At 38.7% G+C, this 27033-nt stretch overlaps 1 protein-coding gene and 1 pseudogene across 2 annotated transcripts in view; both read right to left on the bottom strand.

The window, feature by feature from the left end:
* Positions 1 to 27033, bottom strand: part of TTC28 (tetratricopeptide repeat domain 28) — a 626414-nt gene that overhangs the window by 588469 nt on the left and 10912 nt on the right. The window lies entirely within an intron of this gene.
* LOC102960250 lies at positions 26397 to 27029 on the bottom strand (annotated as a pseudogene).

Genomic DNA, 27033 nt, shown 5'->3' with positions numbered 1-27033 from the left:
GTTCTAAAATTTTAAAATTTTAAAAATTTAAAAACATAAATTTTAATGTATCAATGAATCTTTTAGACTGACAAATTTGGTAATTGGGCTTCTACCATGGAATTTCAAAGACAAACACCAGTTTTTGTAAATCACCAAAAAGAAAAACAAAATACCTGCCGTAAACTGTATCTTGGCAATTTAAGACCCGTTTTTTATGTTGATTTCTTCCAAATCATTAAGTTTCCTATGACTTAATAACACTGACCTTAAAACCAAAGGGAGTGGTGAATGAGTCAAACGTTACTTATTTTTAAAATAGGAAAATTAGGAACTGCATCAGAGTGCCAAGAGAAGAAACTTACGACATCAGTATCCAGAGAGACAGTTTGCAATTCTAAGCAGACTTGCCCTGAGTACAATTAAAACAAAAAGTGTAAAGTATAATTTTCTTCCTCATGTCTTTCTTTAAGACTAAGTCCCTCCATTCAAAAGAACACAGGGGTGCCTGGCTGGCTCAAGTGGTAGAGCATGTGACTCTTAATCTCAGGGTTATGAGTTCGAGTCCCATGTTGGGTATAGAGATTACTTAAATAAATAAATCTTAAAAAAAAAAAAAAAAAGAGGACAGATCTGAGATGTAACACAACCAATACTTAAAAAGTACCAGACTCTTCACAGAGGACAAAGGACAAATTCCACAGAAAGGAGGAAAAAAGCAGAGCTAATCTTCACACAGACAATTACTATTTTTCCTGTTTACAGGAATATCATGAACTAGATTTCCATGACAATTTGAAACATTAAAAATATTCTTGGGGCGCCTGGGTGGCTCAGTTAGTTGTGTGTCCGACTCTTGGTTTCCGGCTCAGGTCCTGATCTCACAGTTCGAGAATTCGAGCCCTGCATTGGGCTCTGTGCTGGCAATGCAGAGCCTGCTTGTGATTCTCTCTCCCTCTCTCTCTCTGTGCATTCTCTCTCTCAAAATAAAATAAAATTAAAAAAATAATAATAATAAAATATATTCTAGAAATGTCCAATATCAGTGTTCAAGTTATATCTCTCAACTTCCTCATACTGGAAGTGACAAACCAAGATTGTATTCTGGTTAGTCTGTTGTTGCTGTTTTAAATTATGATCATGAAACATACTGTTTGAAAATTAACGGACTATGTAACATTTACCAAACAAGGATTTTCCTTTAAAGAGTCTTGATTCTTAATTTTTTTATCCACATCATCAAACCAATGTATTGAGATACTGACAATGTATAAAACTGATTTCATTTTGGAAAATATAGTCATCAGGAGTCCAAAATAAGGGCAGTACTAGCCATAAGTTATGAAAACCAATTCTATATTTGAAAACTCAAGGGTATGACATAAAAATATAAATAACAGCCTTTAACAGTAAAATGGTTAGCTTCAAATGTAGCTTAAAAGTGAAAAAGACATGATCCTACTATTAGAGCATCCCCTCCCTACTTCTCAGAGTAATAATTTGGTTCAATGCCAACACAAATAAGAATCAAATTAAGAAAAGTTCTGCATTCCACTACCTCCATATACAGTAATATAAAGTAACATTTCCCAAATTATGCACCCCTAAGAACCCTAGGTCCTCAGGATACTTGGAGGAACAAGGAAAACGAGTTTCTGCTTTAGTGGAAGACCTCAGAGCTTTTATTTTACACACTGTGAATCTCAGACAGGAGATACCATACATATGAGATCAAAGGATCTTTTTGGTAGAGTATGTTCCCAGACAGGAAGTTGCTAAAACTCTGTTATAAACTAGAGTGCCTAGCTGGCCCAGTTGGTAGAGTATGTGACCCTTGATCTCAGAGTCATGAGTTCAAGCCCCATGTTGGGTGTAGAGCCTACTTAAAAAACAAACAAACAAAAACCCTCTGGTATAAACTACTAAATAAAGCCTCTGAGAGCAAAGTAAAACACCATGGAAAAGTGCTAGTGCAGACAGATTATAAATACTAGATTATAAATAAATACTAAATCACCACCACCACGTGTCCATAAATTTAAAAGAAAAAAGCACTCTAATAAGTGTCCACAGAAGCTTCTAAACTGTCAAACTAGTCCTGTTTCTAATAAGCTAGTTATGGTGTTATCCTTAGGAGGCTAATAAATAGCATTTTGTGTATGGTTAAAGAAAGGAATATAATCTACCTAGTTCCTCTTTATCTTCTCTGCTATTAATAACCTTGGCATGACAGAGAGGGGGGAAAAAAGGCCCCTGCATGTATTTCAGATTATATATACAGTACTTGGAAAAACTGGCCATATTAAATTCAGAAACAGAGTGGATAGTACCATGGAGATTTTAAAAAATAAAATGAAATTTCAGGGCTCCTAGGTGGCTCAGTCGTTAAGCATCTGACTTTGGCTCAGGTCATGATCTCACAGTTCGTGAGATCAAGTCTCTCATCAGGTGAGCTCAAGCCCCACTTCAGGTAAAAACATGATCCCACTTTGGGTGAACCCCACTTATTTCTCTCTCTCTCTCCCTCCCTCCCTCCCTCTCTCTCTCTCTCTCTCTCTCTCTCTCTCTCTCTATCCCTTCTGGGATTCTGTCTCTCTGCCCCTCACTCACTTGTGCTCTTTCTCTCTCAAAAAAATAAACTAAACTAAAATAAAATAAACTTCTGAATCAGTAATTTAGTTAGATTAACTGATTATAATATTCTTTCTTTTCTCATATATTTCCAGTATTTACAGTTTAAGGATGTCAACAAATATTAACATGGTCGATATTTTTCAATGATCCTCTGACAAACTCATCTTGAAATGATAGTGGCAATAACATAAATGAAATAGGCTCAGAATACTCAGCCACGTACAATTACTAAACTGTAATAGTTCCAGACCAGTTATAAATTTTGAGCATTCAAATGATACAGAAAAATACTTATCATCCTTTATATCAAAAAATGATACATGAATCAAAGAATTAAATGTTTAAAATAAACTATTAAATTATTAAAATGAAATATAGAAGAATTTCTTATCATCTAAGCTAAGGAAGGCCTTTCTAATTATAACACAACCTAAAGACATAAAAGACATAAATCTGACAACATAAAAGCTTTAAATATCTAAGAAAAAATAAATTTAAAAAAAGTGAAAATATGAGTAACAAATCAATTTTAAAACTCTTTGCAACATATAATAAAAAGCTAATTTTCTTACTATATAAAAATCTACAAATAAAAAATCCAATGGACAAAGAATATGCACAGGCAGTAAGAAAGGAGATCCACATGGCTTTTAAGCACATTTTTTTTTAATGTGTGACTTCAGTTTTTTTGTTTTTTCTTTTAAAGTAAGCTCCAGGTCCAACATGGAGCTTAAACTCTCGAACCTGAGATCAAGAGTCATGTGCTCAACCAACAGAGCCAGCCAGGCACCCCATGACTTCAGTTATTTTAAAAGAAAATTAAACCCTGAGATATTATTTTTCTTCTCTCATACTAATGTAAAAAAATTATCAGTACATTTTCATAGTAAGGGGAATAAAGAAATAGTTACATTCATACATTGTTGATGGAAGTGGTAAATGATATGATTTCATTATAGAACTAAGGAATAGTTACAAAAGGTACGTATCCTTTGAATTCTAGAAATTTTTTCCACTTCTGGTCATTTATCCTGAAGACACATTTACCTATGTAAGCAAAGTCACATATGCAAGATATTCATAACAGCATCATTTGTATTAGCATGAGGTTAGAAATAACCTAAATGTTAGACAACAGAAAAACAGTTTTCATTACATCAAAATAATCAGATCAATAATTGACACTACAAATCCAGCCAAAAGAATGAGGCAGGTTTTACATACTGATATGGAAAAACAGAAAAGAATCAAGTTGCAGAACAGCGATACAGAATATGTTATATCCCATGAAAAAAGGGGTGGGGGGAGGAAATAATACATAAACATACACACAGTTACATGCTTAAATATATATGGACTAATTATGCCAGAAACAATACATAAACCAGTAGAGTAACTGCCTCAATAGAAAATTATTTCAGGACTGGAAAGGATTAGGAAGGTACCCAACATTTCCACTTTATACTATCTGATATTTTACTATATGCATATATTAGCTTTTTTCAAAATATGAAAAAAAAACCTCTGAAAACAGAGCATAGCTTACTATTATATATTAGGGCATATATATACATATATATATATATATATATATATATATATATATATAGTTGTAGAATCTGTTCACTTTCTAAGTATGTCTGGATGAGAAGACAAAAGGGAGATACAAAACCAGCCTTTGTCCCCTGGCCCAGAGCTGCATGGCCTACAGGAAAGGGGCTACCACTTTTTAAGTCTTACAAAGTTATTCTCCACTCACCAAGTTATTCTTATGCCTAGAGAGTAGGACCTTTTTTGAATTTACACCGAAGTCCCATATGGATAACACATATTAGTTGTATATTTCAAAAACAAAATAGGTTAAGACAAAATCTCACTGGAGAAGTGACCTTATAATAAAGAATTCAATGTACATCCCAAAACTAAACTATATAATACCTCAAATTAGCAACTTTGTGGATGGGTTTACAAGATGTGACATAACAAATGGCAGGATTAATAAACTGGAAGAAAAGTCCATAGAAAATACCCAAAATGAAATACACCCAAAAAGAAAGGGGTGGGGAGAAAATAGGTACACAAGAGACATAATAAGAAACATGCCTAAGAAGTCTAACACACCTGCAGTGAAATCTCAGAAGAAAGAGAAGGAAGTAGAAGCAATATTTGAATACCTCATGACCAAGAATTTTCTAAAACCGATGAAACACAACGCATAGAATACTGAACCAAATGTTAAGAACTTCATTCAACCCCAAAATAACAAAAAAACTAGACCTATACACATCATGGTCAAACTCCTAAAAACCAAAAACAAAGAGAAAATATTAAAACAGATAGAGGACAGGAAAAGACACATTATCTTCAAAGCTTAACAGAAATGAGGGAAGATGAAATAGCTAATCTAAAAGTCTATACCCAGAGAAAATATTGTTCAAAAATGAAGTTGAAACAGGAGCCATCATACAATGCTGGTAGAATTTTAAATGGTAAAGTTACTCTGGAAAACGGTTTGTCACATCCTCAAAAAGTTAAACATGGAGTTATCATATGACCCAGCAATTCCACTCCAAAGGATTTACCCAAATGAATTGTTGTGTTCCATATGACTTGTACACAAATATTTACAGAAGCATTATTTATAAAAGCCAACAACTCAAATGTCCATCAACTGATGAATGAATAAACAAAATGTGGCATAGCCATACAATGGAACAATGAAAAGCAATAAACTACTGACACACATGAGCACATGGATGAATCTTTAAAACACTATGTTAAGGGAAAGAAGCCAGACACAAGGCCACGCTTTGTATGATTCCATTTATATCAAATGTCCATGAAAGGCATGCCCATTGAGACAGAAAGCAAATTACTTGTTGCCAGGGGGCTAGAGGTAGGGGAAAATGGGTGACCCAATGAGGGCTTTTTTTGAAGGTGATGGAAATGTTCTGGAATTAGTGGTGATGGTTGTGAATATACTAAAAAAACACTGAATTGTATGCTTTTAAATGGTGAATTTTATGGTATGCTAATGTATCACAATTTTTCAAAAGGTAAAATAAATATTTGTACAAACAAACCAAAACCAAAGGAATGCATCAACAATAGGCCTTCACTAAAAGAAATATTGAAGGAAAACAGAAATGTAGTAAGAAAGGAATAAAAATAATAATAGTTATAAATAAATATAAATAAATACTATTATTCTAACTATAATTACTTGTGAAGTTTAAGATAGATGGATAGATAACACAAAATACAGGAGGTAATTAATAAATGGAGATCAATAACAAAACATGTTTTATGTCAGACCGAGAAAGTCATTATGAGAAAGCATGTTTTCTAGAAATTATAAAAAGTATAATTTGAAACACAACGCACAGAATATTGAACCAACTGTTAAGAACTTCATTCAACCCACAAAACGCTAATAGTTCATAACTGTTTACTTCTCTATTTTCAGTAAAAATTCAGGCTTTTTGAAGGCTTTAAATTTTAACATATGCAATTAAAGCCACTAAGTTTTGCAGAAAAGGAATCTTCAGAGAAGAATTTTAAGCTGGTTATGACTGGCTAAGATTAGAATAAATTTAATTAAGCAAATGAACTTTTTAATATATTTTTTATTTTTTTTCTTTGAGAGAGAGAGACAGAGACAGAGACAGAGCACAAGAGGGGGAGAGAGGCAGAGGGAGAGAGAGTAACAATCTTAAGCAAGATGCTCACTCAGCGTGGAGCCCAACACAGCACTCAATCCCACAACCCTGGGACCATGACCTGAGGAGAAATCAAGATTGGATGTCCAACTGACTGAGCCACTCAGGCACCCCAAGCAAATAAGCTTTAATATAAAAAGTAAGTTGGTGCAAAATTAGAATTTGGCTGTCTCTCTGTTAAAAGGACAAAGTTTTCTTGGACTCTTGGTCTGTTCTTGCTAAGAGAGTATGAAAGATTTTTCTTCACCTCTTAACGTAATCTTCAGAGAAAACAAAGATTGTGTGTCCTGGCAAAATAATTTCCTGTGTTGACTTTATCAGGTGTTTAATTACTCAAGAAAGCTGAATCTTCTCTATTTTTTTTTAATTTTTTAAAAATGTTTATTTTTGAGAGAGAGGCAAAGAGCACGAGTGGGGGAGCAATAGAGAGAGAGGGAGACACACAATCTGAATCAGGCTCCAGGCTCTGTGCTGTCAGCACAGAGCACGATGCGGGGCTCGAACCCACAAACCATGGGATCATGACCTGAGCCAAAGCCAGACACTTAATCAACTGAGCCACTCAGGTGCCCCTAAATCCTCTCTGTTAAAAGAGCTATGGTTTTTTGGGTTTTGTTAGTTGGGTTTCTTTACAATTAGGTAACTTTCTGTATTTGCCTGCAAGTCTTTTATGTCACTATGCTTAGATGGGTAACTGTTGTTTCACAACAACCTACCTGACCAAGTATTTTAAAACCTTTGATTTTTTTTTTTTTTTTTTTTTTTTTTTTTTTTTTTTTTTTTTTTGGGACAGAGAGAGACAGAGCATGAACGGGGTAGGGGCAGAGAGAGAGGGAGACACAGAATCGGAAGCAGGCTCCAGGCTCTGAGCCATCAGCCCAGAGCCTGACGCGGGGCTCAAACTCACGGACCGCGAGATCGTGACCTGGCTGAAGTCGGACGCTTAACCGACTGCGCCACCCAGGCGCCCCAAAACCTTTGATATTTTTGACAAACTTCCCCAAACCAAATCCTAAATGGAGTTCTTTTAACTTTGGGATTTTTCAGAGGGTCTCTGGAATATCTCAAAAGATTTATTCTCTCTCTCCTTCTAAAAAAGGAAATGTTAAAATAATTAGGGCTATTTGATGTTACATTATATTGGAAGCATTATCAAAAAATAATACTAAGCTTTCTTTCTGTTATCTTTGTATATGTATACCTTATAAGTATGCTCGAAATTGTATGAAATTCTTAGAAATCTGATATGCCCTGGTATATAATGTTATCAGTCATAATTCCAGTTATTTTTAAATGTTGTGTATCACAGAAATAACCAAATTTCCTTGTTGTTTCCACTGTAATGAACTCTCTCATCAGATCTTTAACAATGGGGATTTAAAATCTTTTATCATTTACAGAGTTATTGTTGTACTCAAATGTTTTGCAAAAGTGTTTCATTGTCAAGAAGATTAATGGAGGGGTGCCTGGGTGGCTCAGTCCGTTGGGTGTCCAACTCTTGATTTCAGTTCAGGTTATGACCTCATGGTTTGTAAGTTCAAGCCAGGCATCGGGGCTCCGCACTGACAGTATGGGGCCTGTTTGTGATTCTTTCTCTCTCCTTCTCTCTCTGCCCCTCCCCTGCTCACATGCATTCTCTCTCTCTCTCTCTCTCTCTCTCTCTCTCTCTCTCTCTCTCTTCCTCTCTCTCTGTCTCAAATAAACTTAAAAAAAAAAGGAGAAGATTCATGGATAGGATTTTGACAAGTACAGAGTTCTGAAAGCTTTAAAATCATAAACTAAACTGGATTCAAGCAAAAAAAGTACTAATTATATGGGACTGAATTAACTAAGGAGGAATATTATAAATTTGTATGACTTTTTGTCTGAAACATTGCTGGCTTTTTAATGTTTTGGGTTTTTCCCAGCTTTAAATATACTTTTTCTCTTAAGCTACCTATGACTTACACTTTGGTAATGTACCCCATTGTAAACAAAGATAAAAGACTTACTTTTTCTCCCCATTTGATCCATCCAGAATTCAGAAACTCCTGAGGTATTATCTTCATAGCACTTTAGCTGTTTTGTTTTTTTTTTTCTTTTAATGTTTATTTATTTTTGAAGGAGACAGAGAGGGAGACACAGAATCAAAAGCAGGCTCCAGGCTCTGAGCTGCCAACACAGAGCTTGATAAGGGACTAGAACTCACAAACTGTGAGATCATGACCTGAGCTGCAGTCAGGCGCTCAACCGACTAAGCCACCCAGGTGCCCCCAGTTATTTACATAAGTTCATTAAGAATATGTTCTCCATATAACAGGACACAATTGGAAACGTTGCCAAGGCTTTGACTGGAAAAGTACTGCAAGCAAAATCTGATGGTCAGTCCTTGGCTTGGCTTGGCTTCCTAGCCTCAGAGGCTTTTAAGAATCCCACCCGAGATAAAAAGTTTCAGCCAAACAGCCTTAAAAAGAGCTTATATGGTCCATCACTATTCTTGCTACATTTATGTAAGTAATCAAGCCAAGTTAGATGCAAACAAATTAGTTTTACTATAATCATCTTTTGTAGAAGAAAAAAATGGGGGTAACTGTAGAGAGAAAAATTATGTTTGTGTACCTTTGCCTATATTAGCCTCTAATCCTGTCAATTGCCTTTGAGGTTTCGTTATATACATGTGACTGAATTAGATCCTGAATTCTAAGTTTCCTCAAATATCTGTCTACAACTCTCCAAATTAACATTTCCAGTTTTCTCCCACCTTCTAATTTAGTCTCCTTAAGAACAAAGACTTCCCACAAATCTCCCTGGAAAGGACTATACCAGGGTTTCCTCACTACCCAGTCGGCAGCCAAACCTCAGAGACTCGGGTCTCTGGGATATATCCTTGAATCTTGGGTATATACCTCACAGCTGAGTAAGTTTCCACCTGACATCTGGTCCTATACACCAGCTGGACACCTCAAAATCAAATTAACTAAAAAGAGCAGGAGCTGACCTCAAGATAAACTGCTCCCAATGCCACACATCAAGACTACATACTCTCTCGGGCGTCGGGGTGGCTCAGTCAGTTATGTGTCCGACTTCAGCTCAGGTCATGATCTCACAGTTCATGAGTTCAAGCCCCGCATCAGGCTCTGTGCTGACAGCTTAGAGCCTGGAGCCTGCTTCAAATTCTATGTCTCCCTCTCACTCTGCTCCTCCCCCCTCATGCTCTGTCTCTCTCTCCTTCAAAAATAAATAAAAACATTTTTAAAAAATTAAAAAAAAAAAAAAAGACTACATACTTTAACTAAACATGAAATCCTCTTCTTTCTTTCCTTTACTCAGCACTGGCCTGGAAACACAATGCCATCATTCATGTATCCCAGACCATTGTTAAGAGTAACAAACTTTCAACTGCTGGATTTTTCATCAAGATCTCTGATCTATCCATGATGCTAGAGACACTCCCCCCCACCCCACTCTGGTCTTTTTCCTGTCTCTGGTTAACAACCCCAAACTTGGGGAACTTTATGTACAAGCTCTATACAAAGAAAGGAACATAGGCAAGGATAACCAGAATAAAAAGGCATGTGTGGTCTACAAACCCTTAAAATTTCACTGGCTTCCACGGCTGTCACCTTTCCAGTACTGAACCACGGACTGAAATGGGAATTACCAGGAGGCACTCATGATTCTAGATTTGCTTCCTTTGGCAGGGCCCTACTTCCCTGGCCAACACCACCTGCTGCACCTGGATTAACACCCATGGGGAAGCTGAAACTCAGGTACATAAGATTACTGAGCAAGCCACTTGGCTTAAAAAGGTGACTCCTTCAGGGCGCCTGGGTGGCTCAGTTGGTTAAGATCCAACTTTGGCTCAGGTCATGATCTTGAGGTACGTGAGTTCGAGCCCCTCATCAGGCTCTGTGCTAACAGCTGGGAACCTGTAGCCTGCTTTGGATTCTGTGTCTCCCTCTGTCTCTCTCTCTGCCCCTTTCCTGATCACACTCTCTCATTCTCTATCAAAAATAAATACTAAAAAAAAAAAAAAAAAATTCAAGTGACCCCTCCAATGAGGTCTTTCTTTGACCTACCTGATTTTGATTTGTTTGGGTCTTAGGGACCACGGTAAGTGAACTCCAGATGTTGGGAATTATCCTGCTTATCATAGTCATAGCAGTCTCCCTAACATGCTGTATTCTCTCAAAGGCTTTAAACGCCTTTGCTCACACTTACCACCAAGCAAATGATCTTCCTAAGACTGGAACATCAGAAAAGGAACAAAGAGAATGACCCACTTTAAAAAAATGTGAACCTGAAGTTGTGCCCTGTGAATATGAGATTAAGCAACAAATGTCATGAACACCACACAAAGGATCCACAAAAACTTCAAGAACTTCAGAGCAATAGATGGGAGTGACATTAATGATTTAAATTTTTATCGTGTCTCTCAGTTAATGTGAGAGTCTGATCAAAAGGGATGATTAGGCGTGCCTGGGTGGCTCAGCTGGTTAAGTGTCGACTCTTGATTTCAGCTCAAGGTCATCATTTTGCAGTTCATGAGTTCCAGCTCGGCATCGGGCTCTAAGCTGGCACTGGCAGCAAGGAGGCTGCTTGGGATTCCCTCCCTCTCTGTCCCTTCCCTGCCTGCATCCTCCCCCCTCAAAAAAGGAACAACAGGCCCAAAATGGAGTTCACTTGCCCCATGACAGCAAATCAAGACCTAATATCTAACCTAATTGTAGTTTCAACCTCTCTCAGGGATGTAACCTGTAACAACTCAGTCTGGAATTACCTGATCAGCACTAGTGAGATAATTTGCATGACAGCCCTCCACCCCCACCCTTCCCCCAAAGGAAGGTGACCTTGCCTGAAACAATCCACTCTTTGTTAGAAACTTCCTTTTTCTGACCCCTTCTGCCTATAAAAGCCCTCCATTCGGTGTCTCCCCAGAGCTCCTTTCTACTTGCTAGTCAGAATCTGCCTGATTCAAGAATCACTGAATAAAGCCATTAGATCTTCACATCTACTCAGATGAATTTTGTTTTTTAACAAACATAAATCTGATATTCATAACTTTGTGTTTCTACACTGTTCTATTAACTTCAGACGATTATAAATAAGTTGATATCATTTTATTAGGTAAACAGCCAAGCCCCTTCTTTTAAGACTAATGTGGAAAATAGCAAAGCCATCCCATGCCTGGGGGGTCAGCATTTGCCCGCTGCAGCCCATCCTAACAACAGATACTCAAAACACACATGCCAAAGTTAGTTATTAAAATGTCAAATTCAACCAAGTTACAAATACATGCAACTTAAACTAACATAAGCATAATTTACGTTATATCATGCCCTTAAATTTTCAGCAATTTTCACACCATTTTTCAGCAATTACGACAAATAATAAAATTCCTGAGGGTGTTATTTATCTCTGAGCTTACTAGTACTTTCATGTTCTTTTTTGAAATGCATTTTATGACAGGTGAACTAGTGAATAAAAACCACTAAGTAGCCTTTGTTCCTGTTATAATATCCATTCTTGTAAAAGTAAAACTACGACTCTCATACAAATACGAAATGAACACACTTCAAAGACTTTACTTAACTCATTAATGAGTAACCCAGTAAAATGTTCAAAGTACCCCCCATGTATAGGCAATCAAAAATGCTGAAATAAATTTCTCTGCAAATAGATGCAAACTGGCCTTTCCAGAGGAAGAAAGTGAAATCAATTGCCCCTCCACCTGGAAATAATCATTTGCATATCTATGGACAAGAATAATTTGCATTGCTATCAGTTTGGACAATGAACAGAAGTATAAAGCAGTTCAAAGACCATGAAAGGTGAAAACTTCATAGAATCAGATAATCCAGAAAGGTACACACATTCCAGGCAACCTACTCAACCGAAGGCACCTAGTAATCTTTTTCCAAATCCATTTCAAGTCTTTCACTATTTTACCAGAAAGTCCCAAAGTGAAGTGCACTAGAATCAAGGAAAAGGAACTACCTTTTATTGAAATAAATATGACCAAAAAAAGCCCACCATGAGATAATTAGAAGGAAAGAATGCTGCAAATGAACAGACTCAATCCAGAACCTAGGAATGCATAATTGATGAAAATATAAATCTCTGTGTATTCAACATCAACGAGAGGAGAATAAAACGAAGGTCAAAGGATAGAAATACAGGATTCTAAACTTGACACTTACCAGTAGACTTACAAAGTGGATATTTTAATCCAATGTAAGGGTCATGGTTGGCAGGAAAGGTCCCTGATCACCCTGATGTGATGTAAGCCAGGGGTAAACAGCCAAGAAAGAATTCTTGAGACATATTTGGTGCAAAAAGGTATTTTTATTAAAGCATGGGGACAGGACCCATGGGCAGGAGAAGCTCCTCTGTGAGGAGAGATGGATTACATACTTCTAATGGGGGGAGGGGTAGGACATAAAGGAAGTTTCTAAAGGAATTTTCATCTGTTAAAGAATACTTGTAGGATCCTGGAGGTCTGGCTATTGTCAAGCTAATGTTGTTTTTTGCCTCTAGCAAAGCATTAACATTAAGGCAGTTGTGAATTCCTTGAGGAATGTCCTACTCTGCCCATTTCAGGTATTTGTCAATGGGCTGCAAATTATAAGGAAATTGAATTTTTCTATTTCTTTTGACTTTGTCCACCTCATCAACAAGTGTTGTGTAAGGTATAAAAAATGATTAGAGTCTAACCCCTCGTCCACTTCCATCTTTTTTTTTTTTTAACGTTTATTTATTTTGAGAGATCGACAGAGTGTGAGAGGGTGTGCGGCAGGCAGAGAGAGAGGGAGACACAGAATCCGAAGCAGGATCCAGGCTCCAAGCTGTCAGCACAGAGCCCCACGAGGGGCTTGAGCTCACGAACCGCAAGATCATGACCTGAGCTGAAGTCGGCCACTTAACCAACTGAGCTACCCAGGCGGCCCCCACTTCCATTGTTTTAAAGTTAATTTTGAGAATTTGAAGTCACTTTCACAAAATCTAGATCAGGGCTCAGAAAACTTCAACTGCCTGTTCTTGGAAATAAAGTTTTATTGGAACGTAGCCACCTCCATTTATTTATACATTGTTTAAGTCTGCTTTTGTGTTACAATGGCAGACTTTACTATCACAACAAAGACTGCAGCCCATAAAACCTTAAGTATCTACTGTCAGGCCCTTTTTAAAAGTTTGCCACCATCTGATCTGGATCAATCATTGCCAATACTTTCTCCTCTCTTGACTCCTTTCAGACATCAAAACCTTTTTCTGATTTCTTAGCTGTACATTTTAAGACAGCTAATTGAGAAACACAAACAGCAAAGGCTACTCTGAATTCAGTACTGTCTTTAAATAAATGTATATTTTATGAATCAAACAGTATCTATACAAATTTGGGGGGAAAGAAGCATGCACGTAAACAAGTTATTTTGTTTACTCAGTCTACAGGTAATTCTTGGTGTACCTGTGAACTGAACCATGGACCTCCCTTGTGTAGCCGGGGTGCTGGGATGAAAGTACACCTGACTCCAGGTGTCCCACGCAGACCAGGTTTCGCCTCTCGCAGCTGCCAAAATCCAAAGCCGGAGAGACAACAGTGGTGAATCAAATGAGGAATTTATTCCAGTGAGGCCAACACCGGGAAGACGGGGGACTAGAGTCTCAAAGGCTGTCTCCAAAGTGCCAAAAATACTTGCAGGTTTATATAAGGAAAATGTGGGACAAAAGTCGGTGATGTGTGCAGGTGGGCAGTAAAGGTCAGGCCACTATAAGGATGTCCATCAGGAGGGGTCTTGCTGGTTGAGAGCAGTCCTTATTGCTTGAGGGGGTAGTTTTTGAGAGGCTAAGAGAAAAATTACCAGGTGTACTCACAACTGCAAAGAAAAGATCTTTCCCTTCCCCCGCCGTCCCGAAACCAGCCAGGGCGCATAAAGGCGGGAACCAATCAAGTTCTGCTGAATGGTTTGAAATAAAGGCGGGAACCAATCAAGTTCTGCTGAGCGTTCAAATTTAAATGTCAACCTGTAACAACTCTGTAAACTCAAAAAAATCCCTAACTTGTTTGTGCCTGTCTATAAAAGAAGCTGTAAGATCCTTGCTTGGGGCCTCTTGCCTCACCGGCAACGAGTGCGCGGAGGACCGGGTTCGAACCTGCAATAAACGCCCCTTGCCGCTTGGCTTTGGCTCTGGACTCTGGTGGTTTGTTTTCGGGGGGGGGGGGGGGGGGGGTCTCTCGAATCGGGGCATATCATTTTCATCCCCCCTCCCCCAGTGGATACTTTGCTCAGGGTCTTTTGCCTGAGTTAAGAGATGCAGCTGCAAATAACTTAATCAATTAGAAAGTTTGAGGTCAAAACGGAAGTTATGTCGTCTTTCACTTGGAGTCCACAAAACAGTGAACTGCTGGGAGCTTCCTGGCTACGGAGAATAAAAGGCTATGATGCCTAATCAATTCTGCTAATTGTCACCAGAAATAGCTTGATGATGAGGAACATAAGGCAAGCTGAGGGCAAAGCACAAGCTAACAACCCCCACCCCCCACCCCCAGGTGGGATATGTGTGATATTCCTCAGGCACTCCCGGCAGCCCAAGAACAAAGGAAAGGAAACAAATGGTTAACTGATAGAGATCACAGTCATACAGAACATTGAGTCTCCATCAGTTTACCAATACCTTAGTAAATTGCAAGAAAAAGGCAATCTTATCAATAGCTTCATTTCCAGAAACCTATAGACTCAGTTTCTTAGAAGCCCTTAATATCACCCTCCCTCCATAGTGATGTGGGGAACAAAGGCAAGGAGGAAATGGCAGGTAAAATTAAATTTTTTATAACCTGCAGCCCGTTGACAAATACTTGAGATAAATACAGAGTATAACATTACTCCAGGAACCCCCTACTGTCCTAATGTTAATCCCTCATTAGAGAAAAAATAGCTTGACAATAGCAAGCCCTCAGTAACTCAGGAGTCCTCTTTAGCATACGGAAGTCCTCCTGGAGGCCTCCCTTTTGCCTCTACTTCCCCAAATCCATCATATATAATCAGTCCCTCTTCACACCCCTAGTGCAGCTCTTCCTGCCCACAGGTCCTGTCCCTGTGCTTTAATAAAATCACCTTTTTCAACCAAAGACGTCTTCAAGAATTCTTTATTGGCCTTCAGCTTCGAACCCCCACCACTGCAAAATCTCACCATTGATATCAACTACTCAATTGTTTTTACCAGACGTCATTTAAAATGTAAAAAAACCTCAGTAATCTTGGTTTATTTAGTTAGTTACTTAAGGGAATATTTCGTAGTAATCTGACCTGGAGAATTCAAAGGGGAGTTATGTTACACAGAACTGAAAGTTTATAGAAACACTTGAGATTTTGTTCTATGGTTTATGTGGATGTCTGCTTAGAAATTTTTCATATCAAAATCTTCTAAGCCATGATTTAATTGCACAACTTTGAGATTATCATTTGTTCCAGAACTGAAATAGACAAATATTTCCTCAGAAAATGCTGTCAGCCAATAGGATGGTCCTTCAATCAGATGAGACACCAGGTTAAACATCACAATACTGCAAAAAGGAAATTGACAGCATCTTTACCATTTGCCCATTTGATCCCTATTGTATGAATATGCCCTCAGGGTACACCCTGTTCCAAGCCCTCATCAGAAAATACAACCTCCTATTCTTTGCTGTCTAGAAAGGTTTTTTTCTTTTGTCACCAGCCAGATCCCAAGACCTGATCTGTACTGCCCACCTGCTTGTACTCACTAACCTTTGTCTTACGGTTTTTTCTTGAGCTCTTCTTTCCTTCTTTCCAGCTTACCTCCTTAACTCAGGGGAAGGAAACCCAAAACCACCCCTCAGGTGACAGCAACTGTCCTGACAAGACCTCCCACCGGCTCAGACCACCTAGACCTCCAGACCTCGACCGCTTGAACTAAACCCCTGACGTTCGCCTGCAGAGATGGGCCATCGAGCGACCCCTGGAATGAATGGCAATTACCCTTAGCTCATTATACTAAAATTCCCATCCAAAGAGGAGCACAAGCCTCATTTACATAACATACAATGTAAGTATAGGCATGTTTCCTTAAGGCGCATGTGGGACCTTATTCCCACCTCTACATAGGATGACAAGGCTTCCCTTCTAAATATTCATCCTAATCCTAAACAAAAGGTACCCATTCTCTCTCCCCCCTGCCAACCCCTTCTCTCTCTTTCTCTCTCATTCTGGGAGTCACAGCTCTGGAAGCTATTTCCCGTAATCTCTTTATTTGCTGCAAATAAACTTTGTGCAACAACTCACCTGGTATAGTTTCTATGACCCACCAAGGAGGATACCCATGTTGGTTCAGTTACACTTTCATTAGCCTAAATCTGCCTCCTGATTAATTTCCACACACTGGTCTGAGTTTTCTGCCCTAAACAACATATTAAGTGTTCTGCCTTCAGACAGTATACCCAACTCTCACATCTTTTGTATGCTTCTTATAGCATGTGTGGTTTAAGACAGTTGTGTGCTGAACTTCTGTCCCTGCAACATTTCCTTTTCACTTGGGAGAAAGAGCAAGGGAGAGGAGAAGAAAAGGAACGAGTACATTATAAAAGGGCTGGTTGGATAAGTTACGGTGCCTGTTCATTTCTATTTGATAAGGTATAGCTCTCCCACCACTTCCCCATTTAAAAGCCCAAGTGCCCTCTTTGCAACTACATGGATGGAACTGGAGGGTATTATGCTAAGCGAAATTAGTCAGAGAAAGACAAATATCATATGACTTCACTCATATGAGGGCTTTAAGAGACAAAACAGATGAACATAAGGGAAGGGAAACAAAAATAATATAAAAACAGGGAGGGGGACAAAACAGAAGAGACTCATAAATATGGAGAACAGAGGGTTACTGGAGGGGGTGTGGGCTAAATGCGTAAGGGGCACTAAGGAATCTACTCCTGAAATCACTGTTGCACTATATGCTAACTAATTTGGATATAAATTTAAAAAAAAAAAAAAAAAAAGCCCAAGTGCCCTCAGTAATTTGTAAGGGCTGAAAAGTAGCAATCTAGTAAATCCTTAATTAAGGACTATGTACACCTAAGCCAGCTTATGCCTTCCCAGAACTGAGAGGCTGCTAAAGGCATGGTCAGGAACTATACAGGAATGACTGCCCAGTGGCTTTAAAAAAAAAAAAAAAAAAAAGTCTCCCTAGTATTTCCTTTCCCTTCCCTCACTGTGGAGTGTTTTCTCAAGAAAACAAGTTATCACAAATTTGTCACTTCAATCATCCCCAGTGGACCAGTAAATCTTTAGGTGAAGAACAGGAAATGATGATACTAAGACTGTAACAATATTGTCATTAATGAATACTAAGACTGCATTCGTTAACTTAGCAATTGAAGATACTTCATGTGGAGCTTATAGACAACCCAAAACTTCTTCCCATATATGCTGATAAGTAAGGTTTTTTTCATAGGTTTGTTTTTTTATTGTTTTCAATGTTTATTTGAGACAGAGTGCGAGCAAGGAAAGAGCAGAGAGAGAGAGGGAAAGAGAGAATCCCAAGCAGGCTCCACGCTGTCAGCTCTGAGCCCAACTCAGGGCTTGATCTCATGAACTGAAATCAAGAGTCAGATGTGGGGCACCTGGGTGGCTCAGTCGGTTGCGTGTCCAACTTCAGCTCAGGTCATGATCTCATGGTTCGTGAGTTTGAGCCCCACATCGGGCTCTTTGCTGTCAGCACAGAGCCCACTTTGGATCTTCTGTCCTCCCCTGTGCCCCACCCCTGCTCATGTGTGCATGCTCTGCTCTTTCTCTAAACAATAAAAATTGTTTTTTAATTGTTTAAAGAGTCAGATATTTAACCAACTGAAACACCCAGGCACATCTCATGTGTTTTTGAACCTAAATGGAAAAACTCACTTATAATTGATTAGTTTTACCTTGGTTTATCAACATATTCACTTATGGAGCACATACTCTTGCCAGGCATTTACTAAGTACTAGACATAAAAAAAGAAAAGCAGACATGGTCCCTGCCCTCAAGATTACAGAATATACACCTTTCATGGTTTCATTTTACTGTTCTAGTATATCACTACCCCTTTGAATTCTAATTCTTTCAGTGTAGTATACACCTATCTAAAATTTGTGAAACTCTCATGCCTTCATCTAAGAAACAGTATTATTGTATGAGACTAGATTTAAAAAATAGAGTCCTGTGTTTTGGTACAGACTTCCTGCAGGTTTTTATCACCTCTATGATTCCCTAATTCAACAAGTTTATTATCTTTAAATCTACAAGAGTCATGTTCATAAGATTATCATGGGATACTTTATAAAATTATTTAGGAAAATCAAGATATACTATGTCATCTTAGAACCCTTAAAAAAAAAAAAAAGGTAATGACAAGTTCTTAAGCAAACCCATGTTGGCTACTAGTCCTTATCACCTCTATCTGTATCAGCCAGGATCAGTCAGAAGACAGGAATCATACCTGTTATTTAAAAAGACAGAACTTGGGGCGCCTGGGTGGCTCAGTCGGTTAAGCGTCCGACTTCAGCTCAGGTCACGATCTCGCAGTCCGTGAGTTCGAGCCCCGCGTCGGGCTCTGGGCTGATGGCTCAGAGCCTGGAGCCTGCTTCGGATTCTGTGTCTCCCTCTCTCTCTGCCCCTCCCCCATTCATGCTCTGTCTCTCTCTGTCTCAAAAATAAATAAACGTTAAAAAAAAATTTTTTTTTAAAGACAGAACTTAATATAAGATTTGTTAATGAGTAGGAAGTTTCTAGGTAAATGGCTGAAGGGGCAAAAAGAGAACTCTAAGGAATCACAGAAGTAGCAACTGCAGAAAGCAGGTATCACGCCCAGGGCTCTGCTAACAAAAGCTTAGAGGAGGGGTCCAGGGCACTTAAAGTCAGACTTCTGAGGAGAAGGCGCTGCTGGGCTGGGGCAGGTGTCTCTGAATTCCAAGGAGAGAAACCATGGGCCTGGCACCCAGACCTCTAAAGAGGAGCATTAGCTGCTGGTGCAAGCGGTCTCTGAAGAAAGCTTGATGAAACCAGTCCTCAAGTGTTGGAAAAACTACAAACAGCATCCAGTCACAGCTACAGGCAGGTCCTGCTGCTGCCAGGATGAAGAAGTGTTGTTAGGGTGTCACTCACAAAAACAGCAGAGAGGAAGGCCACAGGAAGCAAAGAAGAAAGACCAGTCCCTGCCTGCCTGCCCTTCCAGCCCTTTACTGCCCCCAATCTGCCAGCCACAGGGAGCGGCAGGCCATGCAGAAATGTGGCTTGCGAGTCCCAGGCCCCAGGTTCACAAAGCAGAAAAAACAAGATAGAGTTGGAGCTAAGAGATAACTTAATTGGCAGAATACTTTCTGCTCTAAGGTCACATAAACTGTTTAATCTACAACTTTGTGCAGGGCATCAAAATCAATGATATCAATCTGTATCCAACACTTAATGACCTCCCACTACCCTGAGGAGTAAGAAAGATGGTAGTAATAACGGCAACAGCAAAAAACACACCAAACATTTATTTAGCGTTTACTACATTCCTGGAACGGTTTTAAATAGCATATATGTATTAATTCATTTAATCCTTACAACAGCCTTACTGTGAAGTAGGAAATGGTAGTAGTCTCACTTTATACACAGGACAATAAGGTTCAGATCCTATGCTTGTGATCACTATATATGCTACAAGGCCACGATACACAACTTCCTCTAAATTGAAGTCAGCCTTCGAAGTGTTACACTGGTTGAACACAACTTGCTTACATGCTTTTTAAAGTTCATATCTGGATTTGTAGCTAGACAGAAAATCTATCTATAGATATATTCTCACATGTGGAGTATTTTTTAAGACTCTCTGCTGAGAACATCCAACCTGGCAACAAACTCCTGGTACCCTGAGCAATAAAGGATAAAATGGACAGAAAATTAAGCAATGAAATGATCTTCCACACTGCGAAATAAAACTACCACCTTCACTACTGTCACACTCAGAAATCAGAAGTAAGTTAATTCATGGTAGATGCATACAATTTATTTTATAAATTGTTACTTAAATAGACTGAAGCTCACAAATATCCTGGGGTGAGAACATAAAACAAAGAATCTCTGATCTTTAATACTAAATACATGTCTTACATACAAACTTTGTATAAGTGTAAGTTTAATAAAATATTTTTTACTTTCTTGCAGTACTGCTAACCATAATTATATATGTTTTTAGTGTCATGACTGAGGATTCAGGATTACAAAAGCCAATGTTAAAATACTGCTTCATCTTAAGCCACTATTTACAAAAAGTAATAAAACACTACACAAGAAACAAAATTTAAAAAAAAAAATTAGAGGCACCTGCGACCGACTCTTCATTTCAGCTCAGGTCATGATCTCACAGTTTGTGAGACCAAGCCCTGCATCGGGCTCCATGCTGACAGTGTGGAGCCTGCTTGGGATTCTCACTCTCCCTCTCTCTCTCTTTGCCCCTTCCCTACTTGCACTTGCATACATTCTCTCTCTCTCTTCTCTCAAAATAAATAAACTTAAAGAAAATTTTTTTCAGGCAAATCAATACAAATTTCACAACTCCCTCTGTAAAATCAATCAAACTACTACAAGGTAGGAAAACAAGCACACTTTAAAAAATTTTAACTATGTAAACACATGAATTAATTCCAGCTCTTCCAACCTCAATAAGAAATAAATATGTACTCCAAAGTATAAGAGTAATCATATGTCTATACACCTGCTGCCCTGTTTATAAAGGGCCCTGCATTGGGCTCTGCACTGCTGATGCACGGAGCCTGCTTGAGATTCGCTCTCACTCTCTCTCTCCCTCTCTCTCAAAATAAAATAAACTTAAAAAAAAGGCGAGGGGGGGAGGAGTCAACTGGGTGGCTCAGTTGGTTGAGTGTGTGACTTCAGCTCAGGTCATGGTCTCACAGTTTGAGAGTTCAAGCCTCACATCTGGCTTTGCGCTGACAACGCAGAGCTGGCTGGTATTCTCTGTCCCCCTCTCTATCCCTCCCCCACTCGCACTCTTTTCTCTCTCTCAAAAATAAACGTTAAAAAAAATTAATAAAAAAATGTAGCAGCGTAAACTGCCTCCAGACATTCAACTATTTCAACTCTCTTTATCTTAAGAATAATAAGCTCAAAGATTAATATTTATTAAGTAAATACCTACATTTTCGTGCCACCGGAAATTCAAATGAAGAATACTCCAGTGAAGAATTTCTAGAATCTATTTTTAATAACAAAAAAACTTATTTCAGGAAATTAGAATTGTATACATCCATTTCGCAAACCTAGCCTCGGGCTAAAATCCTGAATCAGTAAATGATTTACAGTATTAATATGCTGTGTCTTTAGTTAACAATTTTTAATTTGCACTATAAACACTGATTCCTCATCAACATTAAGAAGGGAAGATACAAGCAGTCATTTTCCCCTGGTTCCTTAACACACTGTACAGTCTGACCCCTCACTTGGACCCCAGGGGTGGGGATGGTGGGCCCATCCCTGTACGTGGCCATCACCAGTCTTGTCCTCATGTCCTCTCACACTCGACTACTGTCTGTTCTCTCCCAACTTGCCCCCCTCAAAGACTGATGACCACTCACCCCACTGAGTTGGCAATGGGAGAGGAGAAGCCAACGGAGACAACTGCCTATTCCCCAGGGAATGTGTCCAGCAGCTCCTGGCCAAAGCACTATTGCTAAAAGCTATCTCTGGAGTGCTGTAGGGCCCCCTCCCTCAGCACACACCTCTGGGGAAAGTGGACGCATATTAACTCATGAGGATTTTCCTCACCAATAATAAATGAAGACAACCTCAAAAAAAACAAAAAAAAAGCAGTGGTCTTATTTTCTAATTCTTTTTATTTCAGAGATATATATGAAATTAGAATCATTCCTTTACTATCTTAAAAATCGTTTTTATTTATAGCCTCATTTCATTTAATACTTTTCTTCCTTGTCTGGGTTAATCCCCATGCTTCATTCAAGAAACATTTATTTTAGGTACTACATTATTAGTTTAATAACCGTTTTGTAACCTCAAATACTTAAAGAATTAAACCACTTACATTGTAGTTAATTTTAACTTTTGACTGATAAAAAGTTACTAGATGATAAAATTCAAGAATAAACTTAGTATCAAACAGTCATCCCTTTGCTCTATCATTATAGAAACTTGAATTCCAGAATACTGTGCCAACATAACCTTAAACCTCACAGTAAAAAACTAGTTTTTAACAAGACATTCAAGGAATTGCCTATATTACTGTCTTGCAATAACTCTAACATTTAATAGCAAAAGATAGTTATAATTGATCCTATTTGCTTAATGACCATTCAAATCAAAGACCAACTAGTACAATGTTTAAGAATATAGACTCTAGGGGCGCCTGGGTGGCTCAGTCGGTTGGGCGTCTGACTTCGGCTCAGGTCATGATCTCACAGTTTGTGAGTTTGAGCCCCATGTCAGGCTCTGTGCTGACAGCTCGGAGCATGGAACCTGCTTCGGATTCTGTGTCTCCCTCTCTCTCTGCCCCTCCCTGCCCCTCCCGTGCTCATGCTCTCTCTCTCTCTCAATAATAAATAAATGTAAAAAATAAAAATAAAGAAGAATATAGACTCTAGAGCTAGAGTGCTAAATCACAGTCCAGGATAATATGTGATCTTGAGCAAGTTACTTGATAACCTCACTGTACCTCAGTTTCCTCATATGTAAAATGGTAATAACAACGGTACCTACCTCATAAGGTAGTTAGGAGGACTAAATGAGTTAATATGCAAAAAGGACTAAGAACAGTGTCAGACACATAGTGAGCACAATATGTTAGCTACAATAATCTGAACCCAACAGACTCTATACTTTTTTCTTTTTTTTTTTTTCTTTTTTTAAACAAACCCTGTGTGGAGGGCTGACTTTCAACAGATTGCAGCAAGGGAGCTGCTCTGCTACCAACGAAATCCCAACCCAGAAGCAGGTCATCTTTGAATGGGTTAGCACCAGGTTCCCAAGGAGCAAGCATTGCTTGATGGGTGTCGAGGGGGCGGCCCCCTTACCAGTGGCATCCCATTTCCCAGGGACAAAGGGACAGACTCTATACTTATGAAAGGAACACTGCCTCCATACAACTACTCTACAATTTACGTGGTTCTCCCAAATATACCTGATGGAAATTTTATTTTTTTAATATATTTGGAATTTATGGCCAATTTCCTGAACAATTTTTATAAATGGTTTTCATAAATCTTTGTGGAGATTGGGAAGCTCTTGAATTTAACAAGAGCATTATTTGACAGTGGAACAACTTTCAAAACTCCTGTATCTACATAAGCTAAAACCATGAGGATCCAAGACCACTCAGTACAAAAACATTACATACAGAACAAAAGGAATTGTGGCAGTGTTTTTAGTACTTTCTCAGGAAATTGTGCAATCTGCTATAATACAATTTTCCTAATGATAAGAAACTATACACAAGGCCAAATGCCCTACGAAGGTGCCTGAATTCCAAAATCATGTTACAAACATGCAAATTCCTGAGAGAACATACCCAGATGTGTAACCAGTTAACTCCAAAATAAAAGGTACTATGCCAACTCAAGTGCTTAGCTTTTTTTAATATATGTACTCCTTAATATCAAATTGCACTAATAAAATATCAGGAAACTAAGCTGCTAGTCTCAGAGGACAGGTCACAGGGAAAGTCTTATGAAGTTGACAGTGTCCTCTGTTCTACAACTTGGCACAGTAATCTTATAAGCACATGAGGGTCAATATACTACCATTAAAAATGTTGTCACTTACAGACCTGTCTATTTCAAAGTTCAGACACACACCCTAACATGTCCATGCAACATTTAATTCACAGAAACTCTCATTCCTATTTATTTCAGATGCACTCTACATAAATGCTTAGTGAACATTTTATTTTAGATAATGTAAAGACAGATTCTACAAATCTCAACTATTTCCCAAAATATATCTAGCTATTACAAAGTATTAATAATCTAAATCAAACTAATGAGAGAATGTAAGGGTTTATTATTAGAGTCAATCTGGGGCACCTGGGTGGCTCAGTCAGTTAAGCGTCCGATTTTGTCTCAGGTCATGATCTCACAGCTCATGAGTTCAAGCCCCAAGTCGGGCTCTGTGCTGACACCTCAGAGCCTGGAGCCTCCTTCGAATTCTGTGACTCCCTCTCTCTCTGTCCCTCCCCTGCTCATGTGCGCTCCCTCTCTCTCTCTCTCTCAAAAATAAATAGACATTATTATTAGAGTCAATCTACTTTTCCATATGCTTGAAATTATTGATACATATATACTCTATTTTTAAACTATTACTTTTGGGTTTCATTTGTCACTCCAGAGGACAGCTTTAGATGACAGGATCATCTTAGATGACAGGTATAATCATGCTCATTTATCATGTACTAGGGAAAACAAAAATGAGACAGGGGCAAATAAAGACTGTAGGAGAAGATTTTTTTTTTTAGGAGAATATCTTTAATGGCATTTTAAAAGATTAGACATTCTTTTCATTTTCTAGTTGATTTTCTTTATACCTCTAGTAAGGTCTATTTCACATATCATAAAATTCATCCTATTTTCTTAAAGTTTATTTATTTTCAAAGAGAAAGAGACAGCGCAAGTAGGGGAGGGGCAGAGAGAGAGAGAGAGAGAGAGGGAGGGAGAGAATCCCAAGCAGGCTCTGCGCTGCCAGCAGAGAGCCCGACCTCACTAAACCATGAGATCATGACCTGAGCCAAAACCAAGAGTCAGACCCTTAACCAACTAAGCCACCCAGGCTCTCCAAATTTATCCTACTAAACTGTGAAGCTCAGTGGTTTTTTTATTTATTCACAGAGTTTTGTAACCATTACCACAATTTTAATATTTCAATCACCCACAAAAGAAGCCCCATACCCATTAACAGTCATTCCCCACTCATTCTCCCCAAGTCCCTGGCTAATACTAATCCACTTTCTGCATCTGTGGATTTGCCTATCCTGAATATTTCACATAAACGGAATCAAACAATATGTGATCTCTTGTGACTAGCTTCTTTCATTCAGAATATTTTCAAGGTTTATATCATATCGTGTTAATACTTCTTCCTTTTGAATGGCTGAGTAATATTCCACTGTATGAATATACCACATTTTGTTTATTCACTCAAGCGTTAATTGATATACTTACAGGTTGTATCAACTAAATGTCCATGCTGCCATGAACATTCATGTGTTTGTGTAGACAAAGTTTTTCATTTCTCTCTACATATATAATCGGAGTAGAATTACTGTATCATATGCAAGCTCCATGTTTAGCATTCTAAAGAAATGCCAAACTGTTTTCCTCAATGGCTGAGCCACTTCACATTCTCACCAGCAATGTATGAGGGGACTCCAATTTCTCCACATCCTCACCAACACTTCTTATTATCATTTTTACTTTTAAGGCATCCTAGTAGGTGTAAAGTGGTATCTCACTGTGGTTTTGACCTTATTGCCCTAATGACTAATACCTTTTCGTGTGTTTATGGTCACTTGTACATATTCTTTGAGAAACATATATTCAAAGACTTTGTTCATTTTTTCATTGGATTGTCTTTTAATGTTTTTGTTCGTTTGTTTGTTTTGAAGAAGAGAGAAACTGAGCATAAGCAGGGGAAGAGCAGAGAGAGAGACACAGAATCCAGAGCAGGCTCCAGGCTCTGAGCTGTCAGCACAGAGCCCGATATGAGACTCTAACTCATGAACTGTGAGATCATGACCTGAGCCGAAGTAGGACGCTTAACCAGCTGAGCCACCCAGGTGCCCCAAATTGGATTGTCTTATCATGAGTTGTAAGAGTTCTTTATATATATATTTTTAATTTTAATGTTATTTGAGAGAGCACACGCATGCACAGGCACACACAAGCAGGACAGGGACAGAGACAGAGAGAATCCCAAGCAGACCCTGTGCAGTCAGCACCAGCTGGACACGGGGCTCAATCCCATGAACCGTGAGATCATGACCTGAGCCAAAATCAAGGGGTGGATGCTTAATGGACTGAGCCACCCAGGAGCCCCAGAGTTCTTTATGTATTCTTGACACAAGTCCGTTACCACAAACAGATTTGTAAGTATTTTCTTCCATTATGTGGGATTTCTTCACTTTCCTTTTTTTTTTTTTTTTTTTAATAAGGAAGCCATCGGTGCATAAACTATTAACAGATTAACAGACAAGGCCTGTAGATATACTTCTTCTTGGACACACCCACAGTGCAGCCACAAGCAGCCTTAGCATGCTTAGCTAAGTGGTCTTAGCATGCTGGCCTGGGACACGAAGTCTCTAGAAATGATGCAGCCCTCTGTGGGCTCAAATCTTCTTCATTCTAAGTCTTCATGAAGTTTTCTGTCCAGACCATTGGTCAGGACCTAGCTGTATTTTCCATCCTTCACATCCTTTTGTCTGTTCCAGAACCAGTCTGAGATCTTATACTGGTGTGAATTCTGCATAATACTGATCACACATTCCACCTCATCCTCAAAGAGTCTTTTGCCCTCTTGGTAAGGTGGATGTCTCTGCTTTCCTCAACACCACATGCACATATCTTTACCCCACATCCTTAACTGCAGTGATAGCAAAGTCTATTTTCCACTGCTCATCAATACCAACTACTTGCAAAACGTGCTGGAACTCTCAGGGATCACTAGAGACATGATG

The sequence above is a fragment of the Panthera tigris genome, chromosome D3 (genome assembly GCF_018350195.1).
Source record: "Panthera tigris isolate Pti1 chromosome D3, P.tigris_Pti1_mat1.1, whole genome shotgun sequence".
NCBI lineage: Eukaryota > Metazoa > Chordata > Mammalia > Carnivora > Felidae > Panthera > Panthera tigris.
Note: the sequence above shows the minus strand (reverse complement) of the source record. Positions and strands in the feature narration are given on the sequence as shown.